Below are 9,846 nucleotides of genomic sequence, written 5' to 3' on the forward strand. Positions count from 1 at the left end.
TTTGATGCAACTTCGAGAGTTACAAGAAAGTGCCTAGCTGGCATTGAAATCTGGTACGAGTATGTGAAAATATCCCCATTGTGTTGTGTGGCAACAAAGTAGATATTAAGGACAGGAAAGTTAAGGCAAAATCAACTGTCTTCTACAAAAGAAGAATCTTCGGGACTATGACATTTCTACCAAAAGTAACTACAATTTAGAAAATTCCTTCCTCTGGCTTGTTAGAAAACTATTTGGAGACCCTAATTTGGAGTTTGTTGCCATACCTGTTCTTGTCCCACCAGAGGTTGTCATGGACCCAGTTTTGGCAATACAACATGAGCATAATCTAGAGGTTAGTCAGACAACTGCTGTCCCAGATAAGGATGATGACCTGTGAAAAAAAGAAGCTGGAGCCCAGCATCAGAAGTCTAGTTTTAGGCAACTGTCCTATGATGTCAGTGGTGCAGTGTGTTTGCCACTTCATTATATAGCTAAGCAGAACATGTGGTTGATCTTTGGGATGCCGAAGGAGATAAATGATCTTCAGAGTGAATGTTGAAAAAAAAAAAACCTTCATTTTTTGACCCTGCATATTTAGCTGTATTGGAACACAGCTGTTTCTTTATTGAGTTTCAAATAGAAGACTGCTACAGTCACAGCAGAACATTCAGTGATGAAATCTTATTTGTTACTGTCATTCCCATTCCTTTTCATTTAAAATAAGAATAAAGTTGTATTTCAAATTTTTTTAAAAGGAAGAGTTTTTAGGTAAATATTAACATTATTCAACTGCACAGAAGAAAAGAATTTTTTAAAAGACGTCAAGATCAAGATATCATTAATAAAGTAGTAAAATTAAATTATAGCTTATCTCAGAGCACATGTAGAATCTAAAAACACAATAAAAAGACAATCTGTATTTCTTCCTGGTTAGTATCTATTGGAAAAGTGCAAAGTAAAGTTCATATATGATAAAACTTATGCCAAGAAATGTCCAGAATAATTCTGTTCACATATAGAATTCATAGGGAAATTGGGACCACTGGTGTAGCTCTGCCAAATTAAGAACAAAGAGATAAAATGTCAAAAAGCAGCAATCACAAACTAGATAAAACTTACAATTCTCAAGTATTTCACTACCCTTCCACAACTAAATTGACTTAGACACTCAGCACCAAAATTAAGACATAAAATTTTTAACGTCTCAAGAAAATTTACACACCTATCAGGTGAGGTCATCTAACATCCGGGCTTAACAAAGGGCAAGGATTTGCTTTCGTGTTAATATGAAATATAACGTTACGAGAAAGATGGTAAACTTTCCACAAACGGTTTTAGAAATTTAAACTAGTAAGAGGTCTTCTATTATTCTTCCCAAACCATCCATAACTTGTTGCTGGTGAGGCGCCACGTGCTGCGAATAGGAAATGCGCACGCGCTCGGAGTTAGTGGCGCCAACCCTCAAGCCGCATGCCTCATAACACGAATAAAGCCCCTACGCATTAGCTACACTTAACAAAGGAGGGAATTTATGGTATTTAAAGGTAGAATGCAGACCTAATGCGCAGAGCTTGGTTCTCAAAACCACCTCCAAGGCTCTCCATCACTTGATAGGGCTGAGACCACACTCGGGTCCCGATTTCTTCCGGTAAAGCTCAGCAACGAAGGGATCATTGTGGGGAGATAAGAGATGACTGCATGGGCAGAAACCCGGGAGATGGGAGCCCACCAGCAGCGGCCGGACTCCTCATGCCTCACCCCCTCCCGCAATTCCGCAAGAGACGCTTCTGAAGACGCATCCTCTCGCAGAAATTTTCCAGCGCGCGGGCCCGCAGCACTGAACGGGGCAGATCTTTGTTTCAGGGATCTATGACCTAATGAAGAAACGGGAAGGCAAGAACCAGGTCAGCGATCGTAAGCGAAACAAGGTTGTGATTTTTGCATCATAGCTAAGGCAAAGGTTTCTAAAACCTCCAACTTAAAGGAGTTTCTATCACTTATTTGCGTCCACGACATAGTTCCCCCACCTTGAGCCGTCAGCCTGGCCGCCGATTTTGAGAAGGAAGCCCCGGGATATAGGCCCCGCCTATCGGTTGATTTGACGCGCCTGCGCGGAGTTATTAACACACTAAAGTATCTCTGCCTGCTTCCTTTCTTCGTAGCAGCGATGGCCGAGTGGTTAAGGCGTTGGACTTGAAATCCAATGGGGTCTCCCCGCGCAGGTTCGAACCCTGCTCGCTGCGAAGTGGAAAGGTTTTGCCTCTTTTTTTTTTTATTCTTCCACTTTTATAAGATTTCTTTAATGATAACCTTTCCTGCTGTATTTCCCAAGCCTGCTGGCTAAACGGCGCACCTGCAGACATGTTGAATGTGCCAAAGAAAAGTCTGTTTACGCTAAGGGGAAAAGTTTTCCTTTGTCCTGCACGGTAAGCTAACAATTTTAGAATCTCGTTCCTCAATTTGAAGTGCAAGTTTGCAAAATAAAAATACAACGAATATAATTACTGGTGGAAGTGTGGGAGCTTAACAAGCTATCATCTCACTCAAACCGATGGCAAGGCTAATGCTACCTCTCCTTCAAGCCCAGAATTACCTCCCACGGTTCTTCCACCATATTCAAAAGTGGTATGGAATGGGAGATAATAAAAACTTTTAAAAGTTCAGCTTCTAAAGCATGACAGATACATCCACGAAATGGAACACTATGCACGTAGTCACTAAAATGATATTAATGACATGGGAAGGCCTTCCCAATTCATCGCTAAATGCAAAAAGTTGGACAGGTTGGAAAACAATGTACATTGTGATCACATTTTTGTTAAACAATTCATTTATGTAATCATTTATGTGACAAGAATGGGAGAGAAATAGAGAACGAATGGGGGCTGGTTAGAAATAACCAAAATGATAGCAGTAGTTATTATCTCTGGGTAGTGAGATTCAGGGCTTAACAGTTTTCTTAACAGTTTTTTGCTTAATTAGTTTTCTAACATTTGTATATCAGCCCAGTATTTTTTCAATAGTAAAAGAAAATTGTGAGGTTAGTCTTTGAGACCCTGCCCAAACCCTTTCTGTTCCCTTTAGCCCACTTTCACCTTTTCCCTCCCACCCCATGCTTTCCAGATGTACTTAGGGGTTCCCTAACACCCCAAGTCTGGGGATAGCTTTCTGTGGTACCTGATGTAGATTCCACCCACAGAGCCCCCATCATATTTGAGACTTAGCTGAACATAAACACTCACCACATCCACGTCTTCAACCCATCCTCTCTGCCTAATCCCCACCTCTTCGGCCCCCATTCTGGTCACTTATAAGTTTAATTTCCTAGCTGGTCTCCTTTCCTTTTTCTGTCAGGATCACATTGAGCTTCAAATGATTGAAAACTCAACTCTAGTGACTTAAACACATAGGAGTTTCTCTCAAATCTGGGAATAGGCAATTCTCAGATGGAACAGGGCTCTTTCCATCTTTCTGCTCTGCCATTTTTAAGCATAGGCTCATCCCCTGCTTGGTGTTTCACCATCCTAAAATGGTTGCTATACCCCCAGACCTCACATCTGTATTCAGTTAGTAAGGGGAGAGATAAGAACCCTCAGTTCATATCTCATTTACTTGAACAGTGTAACATGGCTACAAGCAGCTATGAAGAATTCTATGGAAGTAAGCATTTTTAGCTGGGTGTACTACTCACATTAAGTTGGAATTCCATTGGTATGGAAGATAGATGAATGGCTCCTGAGTGAGCAACCAAATGTATCTTCCACACTCGCTACCAGGAAAGTCAAAACTTATAGGCGTAAGGCCTTCAAAACAAGTTCCCTGTCTGCCTTTCCAGCCTTCCTCCCCTTCTCTCCTGTTTGCTTTTGAGTTCTTAGAAGGCCTCCCAGCACTGTATGCTGGCTCATGTTTGCATATGTTCACATACAATTATCTGAAATATCTTTCTCTTGCCTATATCCTTCTCCTGTCATTAAAGGAAGAGGGCTGCCTATCATTTGAACTTCCTTCCTATTCAGGGAACTTGCTCTCCTTTTGAATCTAGGTGTGAGACTTCGATGCATTCCTTCTTCCCCCATCTCCATTATGTAGGAGCTGAAAAAGCCACATATTTGCTTTTGAAGATTCCCTTGCAGCCAGAGAGGCAGCATATGACCTAGGCCCAGTCATTCAAATATGCCCACCCCCCACCACCACCACCCCCTAATTTTCAGTCGGAGCTATTAATGCAAAGAATCAGGGAGCGTAAGGATCCATCCTGGTGGTGAGCAGAGAGACTACAATAGCAGCCACAGAGAATGCTAAAGGCAGCAGTGCCAGGCTATAGTTGGGGACAGTTGTCCAGTAGCAGGGACAGTAGTGTCCACACCAGGCTGGTTTTGTGGCATCATTATGCCATGATCTTGGACTTTTCCTAGCCTACCAAAAGTGGCTTTGCAGGCTTTCTGGCAATGCTATGAATTATTTGATATGCTTCCAGTAAGTTTTCTGACTAAATCAGCCCCAGTCAAAAAAAAATTTTTTTTTTTTTGCTTCTAAATACCAGATATAGCTTCCCTCCTCACCCTACCATCACATGCTGAGAAAACTCATGTTCTTTCCTCAAATATCACCTCTGCATAAGCATTTTGCAATCCCCTAGGCTGACTTAAAAGCCCCTTTTTTATTCTGTTGCCTGGTATAGCAAGGATCACATCGAACTATTTTTGCCAGTTTGCCTCTCTCCCTATTAAATGATAAATTCTCTGTGAATGTATCAAGGGATCGTCTCTCTTATCTTTGCACCCCTGCCTGGCCAGAAAAGGTAACAATTTTGATGAAGGAACGTAGAAATATGAGTCAGCACACAGATTCACACTCCAACCAAATGCTCAAAAAAAGGGAAGGGGGAAGGTCAACACGCCACCCTCATTTTGAAGGTCACTAACCTTGTCCTTAGTATGAGTTAATTTAATATACAGTATCTTCCTCCTAGAATACTTTTAATTTTAAAAAAAAAGACAGAGAGCAACAGCCTAACAGTGTACCGCTCCTGCCCTCCCCATTTCTTTCCCTTTCCTTATTTTTTCCTTCTTTTTCTTCCATTCTGTTGTCTTCTAGCACTGAAAGAGCAGATTGAACCAAGAGTCAAGCACGTGCAGACCTTCTTCTCTGAGGGTCAAACCCCATCCCTGTCTCCCTGAGGGTGGTTCACTGTCACCCTGGCTTCTGTGTAAACCGGTTATCAGGTCACTCTGTGGTGAGCCAAGGAAAATCCATGGAAGATTTTAGAGGGGAGATGTGGAAGAAGTTCTGCAATGCACTCCTCAGAGGACACTACTTCAACTCCTCTTTCTACCTTTCTCTTTCCCAGAGCCTCCGCGGCCCATCACCTTCCTATGCACTTCCTGAAGCCTGATTTCTCCAACCCAGCTTCACACGGTGCACCATCTTGACAATTTTCCCTCATCTCCAACTTTTTCACTCTTTTATGGTATATAACAATTCAGCCTTGTCCCTGTGCATTGGCATCGGTATGCCCAGCAATCAAAGAGCTCCCCTTAGAAGGCAGAGGAGGTTATAAATATGATATCAAAGTCTCCTTCTCCCTAAATATTTCTCCATTTACTTCTATTAATAGAATATAAACTCTGCAATGTCCCAGAGTTCAAAAGTTTTAAATGTAAATAGATCGACAGGAACTTTTTGCAAAATGTAATCAGTTGATCTGTAAGCAAATGCTGAACTCATAATCATCTCTTCCCTTCCAAATCCAGGTTCTACTCCATGTTCTTCCAAATTCAAGTTCGTGACATCTTCAGGCATAAAGCAGGACACATCGACTTAGAATTATCCTGATGCTTTCTATCCCTCAGTCCATTTCCAATTCAACCCAAATGCCACTAAGTTTACCCCTAAATATGCTCAGAATCCACTTTGTTCCAAATTTCTACCACTCAGTCTAAACCAACATCACCTCTCTAAACCAACATCACCTCTCATTTAGACTACTTCTCAACCTTCTGTCTCCCCCATCCATTCTTCCTCCCCTTCAATCAGTTGTTCATAAAATAAAAATTTCTTTAAAAAGGACATTTGATCTTATACCCCTCCTCCTGAAAAGCCTTCTGGGGATTCCCATGTACTCTTACAATAAAGACAGAAATCCCTAGCATGACCCCATGGCTCCCCATGATCCTGCCAGCATACCTGTTGAGTTTCTCCCACTCATTCTCTGACCAGATATACTATCCTTCTAGTTCCTTGAAGAGACCAAACTCTTCCCACCTTAGAAGTTTTACACATGTTAAAATGTCATCTTCCCCATTTAATTGGTTGGGTCCCCTTCTTATGTGATTTCATACCATTTTACCCTTTTTCTGCACAACACTTATACTATGTGATACATTAGTGCAAATATTTGCTTAATTTCTCCCTGTGTGTAAATGTATAGTGTGTGTGTGTGTGTGTGTGTGTGTGTGTGTGTGTGTGTGTGTGTTTAACCACAGAATCCTCTTATCTGCTACTTAGTGGGCCCTCAGTAAATAATAATGTTGAATGAATTTTGTGGTTGTGAAGGTCAGAGAGCAAGAGGCCTCAGAATACCTAAGCGGGTGGGAGGTAGCACATCCAATGAGAGAGGGTAGACTCTGTTTTCCCTCAACTTTGGAGAATGAATGAAAATTGTGCCTGAAGAGATTGTTCCCTGACTGCATAGATCAGCAGGAATACTGCAGCTGAAACACCTGATACATTGCAGCACTATTTAGCATGACTTATGAAGCTGTTATTTTGTTTTAACACGCTGTGTTCATTGTAAAGGAATTTCATTCCCAGAGGTTTCATTAATGGAGGCATTGTTGTACAGGGAGGCAGTGGGAAAAGGGATTGAGACATAGGGCTGGCCAAGGACATGTGTAAAGTATTCCAAGACCCCTCTGGCCTTGACAAGGCTCCCATGCCCACCTCTGGAGGCCTTGCTCCCCTGTGTGCCCATGTCCCCAAAAACATCTGGTCTTAGGCCCTCTCTACATGCTACAGTGCAAACAACTAATAATGACATCTATGTCTTAGCCCCTGCAGGGGTTAGAGAGACAGAAGCTCTGACATTGAAACTTTTCAGGTAAAACGGATAACTTCTCCTAACTAAAGAACTGATGGAGAAAACTTAGAGCTTTCAGCTCTTGTTCTAAAAACTCATTTCCTTCCCAACTACATAAAGTTGATCAGTCAAGCTCATCCAAATTGGTAGACTGAATGCCACAGAAGTGAGTTTCCTTCCCACTCTCCCCAAATCTTCTCACCAGTCCTAGGTCTTGGGGACATTTTTTTCATGGATTGGACTCTGAGGTCTAAAGAGTGGATGTGATGGACTTAGATTTACCCTAGCTGCTCTGTCTTGTGCCACGCTGCCAGGAGAGGGATGAGTGAGCAAGGCCAGGTCTCTATCAGCATCTCCAGGCCATTCGGAAGACTCCAGTGACAGAGAAGAGGGCCCATGGGGTTTATGCTCTTGATGCTCTCTGCTGCTCGAGGTCAGGGATAGAGAAGAGTCAGAGATTGGTAAGCTTCTCACTTGGGTGCTAAGGTAGAGTACAGCCCCAGCCCAGTAAGCTCATAAATCCCCTGATCCCTACTCTAGGGGTCTCAGAGCCTCTTTATTCTCCCATAATACGTTTGTCCACAAAGACTTTTACAGACTATGTTTCCCTCCCAAACTTATTTGAGACAAGGTTCTCAGAGTACTCATCCAGCGAGAGAACTTCAGACAAATTTTAACCTGACACCATAAGTCATTCTGAAAGAACATACAGTGTGCCTATGAAAGGTACTTACCTTCCAGATGTTAAGACACATAATTCAGTGGGGACAGACTGCTAGTGTTTGGACATAATGCATGTTAGGATATTGGAGCACAAAAATGCCACACTTACTTTTTCTACCTGCCTCTAGTGCAATAGTCAGCAAACTTTTTCTATAAAAGGTCAGCTAGTAAATATTTTAGGCTTTGCAGGCCATGTGGTTGTGTTGCAACTATTCAACTCTGCCTTTGTGGCATGAAAGAAGCCATAAACAAATGAGTGTGGCAATGTTCTGATAAAACTTTATTTACAGAATCAGGCAGCAGGCTGGATTTGGCACCTATGCTGTAGTTTATCAAACCCTGCTCTAGAGGACTCTCCCTAGTATGACAGAAAAGGGCTTTCCAAGTCATAATTGGTAAGATATGATTAACTGGGACACTGTTAAGAGGCTAGTCAACATTCCACTAGTTCTTCCTAGTTCACACACATCTATGAAACTTTATAATTTCCATTATTATAAAGATACAAAAAAGGGACATTAATGCACACATGAGACAAAATTAGATGCAAATTGTTCTAAGATCATTTCATCTCAACACAGCAGAATGGTCCAGAAACTTCCAGCATCTCCTCTGGTACATTGTGCTTGTCTGCTTCACTCACCAGTGTGACTGGATGGGGTGCAGGCCATGGAAATGCTTGCTTATTTTCTCTTCTTTATGTAGTTTACCACATAGGCTATTAGTCTGAAAATAGGAAGTACTGAAGTACTGATGTAGTAAACAAAAGCCTTCAGCCCTTGAGCATCTTATGGTGTGATCTGAATCCAAGTCTGCAAATTTATTTGTGAAGTGGCTTGAGGGAGTGCAAAGAATAGAGGCTTTGAAGTCAGAGTGACCAGGCTTCAAATCCAAGTTCCTTCTCTTTTTTGCTGTGTAACTTTGGGCAGGTTACTTAACCTCCATAAGCCCTAGTCTCCTTATCTATTAAGTGGTAATAATTCCTACTTCTAACATCAGTATTAACTGCCATTTTCTGAGCTCCAACCATAGGCCAGGCACTATGATAAGTGCTTTACATGCATTGTATCATTCAGCCCTCAAAGCAGGCCAGGGCTGGTTTACACATGGAGAACTGAGGATGAGATCTCATGCTGTTAGCTCCCTGCCCCTTGCCCCAGAGTGAGTCCCTCATGAAGGTGTCTCCACCAACTTGAGGGAGCCACTAGACAGGGATGAAAGAGGCCATTTGATTCACAGTTCTGGAGTGGAATTTCTTTCACCCTGTTGTGTCTCTGACCTGGATAAAGAGGTGAACAAGTTCCTTGAGAGCTGATGTACAAAGCTGCCCAGAGTTGGCTCTGGCTGAGGATGGGTTTGGGACTGTGTGAGGCCTCCTCTGAAAGGCTTACAGCTACTCTAACGTCTTCTCTTATCTGGGCCTTTGTTTCCCCTAATGCCTCATTACAACTCATTATCAATTTTACAAATGTAATTTCCCAGGCTGTGTTACAACCCTCCTAACAAATCCAGCCCACTCCAATTTTTAAAATACATATATCAATGGCACGATATGTGTCAACGATCTCTGAATGTGAAATATCTTATCTCTGAAAAGGAAAATCTGATTTGGAGGAGCCTTCTCTCCTACGTCGTTTGGACTGGACGAGTCTGTCCAGCCCCGCCCCTACTGCCTCTTTCTAGACACTGATCTGACCACCTCTTTCATACTCACAGATCCCTAGTGGATCCCTGTGGCCAGTAGGGTAAGGCCAAACTCCTAGCTTGGGAATCCTAGCAAACTGCATTGCCCTTCATAATTGGGCCCTAATGTCTTTTTGACCTTCTCTCACACTACCCTCCGACATGATGAATCTGTAAGAGCAGTTAAACTGGCTTACATACTCCCACAGAACAGATCTAGCATTTTCTGGCCCTTTCACACATTGGCACCCTTGACTAAAAACTTTTCCAGTCCTTAATGGTTGATTAAGTATATACACACCCACCAATGGAAACGAAACATGTACACACACATACCCCCATGCACACATGCACACACACAAAGATCTGAGGACACACAC

General features: G+C 42.4%; 1 protein-coding gene, 1 non-coding gene and 1 pseudogene across 2 annotated transcripts in view; 2 read left to right on the plus strand and 1 right to left on the minus strand.

Annotated features, from left to right (window-relative positions):
* Window positions 1-709, plus strand: part of LOC105301708 — a 2,996-nt pseudogene extending 2,287 nt beyond the window's left edge.
* The window catches only part of CTNNA3 (catenin alpha 3), a 1,489,877-nt gene extending 1,487,855 nt beyond the window's left edge, over window positions 1-2,022 (minus strand). Inside the window, exon 1 of the mRNA XM_023520113.1 lies at window positions 1,540-2,022. The gene's annotated coding sequence lies outside the window, so the exon portion shown is untranslated. The remainder of the gene's footprint in view (window positions 1-1,539) is intronic.
* Window positions 2,023-2,143: 121 nt separating this feature from the next.
* TRNAS-UGA lies at window positions 2,144-2,225 on the plus strand. Its single transcript has one exon. It is a non-coding gene; the product is annotated as a tRNA-Ser (tRNA).
* Window positions 2,226-9,846: the final 7,621 nt, after the last annotated feature.

The sequence above is a fragment of the Pteropus vampyrus genome, unplaced genomic scaffold, assembly GCF_000151845.1.
Source record: "Pteropus vampyrus isolate Shadow unplaced genomic scaffold, Pvam_2.0 Scaffold249, whole genome shotgun sequence".
NCBI lineage: Eukaryota > Metazoa > Chordata > Mammalia > Chiroptera > Pteropodidae > Pteropus > Pteropus vampyrus.